Source organism: Trichechus manatus, unplaced genomic scaffold (assembly GCF_000243295.1).
Source record: "Trichechus manatus latirostris isolate Lorelei unplaced genomic scaffold, TriManLat1.0 scaffold00017, whole genome shotgun sequence".
Classification (NCBI taxonomy): Eukaryota; Metazoa; Chordata; class Mammalia; order Sirenia; family Trichechidae; genus Trichechus; species Trichechus manatus.
Genome location: NW_004443953.1, coordinates 127417 through 129309, shown reverse-complemented (window position 1 = coordinate 129309; position 1893 = coordinate 127417).

Below are 1893 nucleotides of genomic sequence, written 5' to 3'. Positions count from 1 at the left end.
GATGGACTTTGGGCCCTTGTCGAAAATCAGGTGGCCGTAGGTGGATGGATTTACATCTGGGTTCTCAATTCTGTTCCATTGGTCAATGTATCTGTTGTTGTACCAGTTCAGTGGCTAATTTTTTGAATGTAAATACCAGTCCTTTCTTCTGAGCTGCTTTTGGGAGGACTGAAACTGCCAGCCCTTCAGTTAGCATTCTAGTGGTTAACCATTTGCACCACTCAGGGATGTCTTTCCTGGACTTGTTGTTGTTGGGTGCTGTCAAGTCTATTTCAACTCATGATGAACCTATATAACAGAATAGAACTGCCCCATAGGGTTTCCTAGGCCTTAATCTTTACAGGAACAGGTTACAATGTCTTTTCTCCAGCGAAGCTGCTGGTGGGTTCAAACCACCAGCCTTTTGGTTAGCAGCCAAGCACTTAACCATTGCACCATCAGGACATCTTTTTTTTAGGCTTAGTATTTTATAAATGTCAATTAGGTTAAGTTGTTTGATTGTGTTGTTCATGTCCTCTACATGCATAGCGAATTTTAGTTTACTTGGTCTATGAATTTTTGAGATAAGAACATTGAAATCACTGGTGGATTTGTTTATTTCTCCTTGAAGTTTTATCAGTTTTTGCTAAAGTTATATGATTAGGTACATGAGGATTTAGAATTACTTTATTCTCCTCATCAGTTAATGCATTTTTCACTATAAAATGGCATCTTTATCTTTGGTTATATGCTTTTCTCTGAAATCTTTGTCTGATTTTAATTTAGCCACATCAGCTTTCTTTTGATTAGTATTAATATGGTATACAGTTTCCCATCCTTTTATTTTTAACCTAATTGTGTCTTTATATTTGTAGTGAGATTTTTGTCGGCATTGATACTTGGATGTAGCTTTTTATCCAATATGACTGTCTCTATCTTTCATTTGGGATTTTTAGGCCAATAAATTTAATGTGATTTTTGATATGGTAAGGTTCATAGACCACTGCTTTCAGTATGGATTACATCTCAACATAAAGAAAATAAAAATCCTCACAACTGGACCAATAAGGAAAATCATGATAAACAGAGAATGGTGTTTTCAATGGCCTTATATGCATGCAAAAGCTGGACAATGAATAAAGAAGACTGAAGAAGAATTGACGCCTTTGAATTGTGGTGTTGGCAAAGAATAGTGAATACGCCATGAACTGCCAAAAGAATGAACAGATCTGTGTAGGAAGAAGTACAACCAGAATGCTCCTTAAAGACAAGGATGGCGAGGCTGTGTCTCACATACTTTGAACATGTTATCAGGAAGGATCGGTCCCTGGAGAAGGACATCATGCTTGGTAAAGTAGAGGGTCAGCGAAAAAGATGAAAAGCCTCAACGAGATGGATTGACACAGTGGCTGCAACAATGGGCTCAAACATAACAATTGTGATGATGGCACAAGACCTTGCAGTTTTTGTTCTGTTGTACATAGGTACAGTTCTTTTTGGTACAGTGACTTTGTGTATTCCTTCCAGCTTCTTTTGATGCTTCCTGTGTTGTTCAATATTTTGCCCATAAAATACTTCAATATTGCAACTCGAGGCTTAAATTTTTTCTTCAGTTCTTTCAGCTTGAGAAATGTTGAGCGTATTCTTCCCTTTTGGTTTTCTATCTCCACGTCTTTATATATTTCATTATAATACTTTACTTTGTCTTCTTTAGCTACTGTTTGAAATATTCAGCTCTTTTATTTCAACATTTCTTCCATTCACTTTAGGTACTCTGTGTTCAAAAGCAAATTTTAGAGTGTCTCCTGACATTCATTTTGATCTCTTCTTTCTTTCCTGTCTTTTTAATGACCTTTTGCTTTATTTGTGTATGCTGTCCTTGATGTCATTCCACAAGTCCTCTGGTCTTTGGTC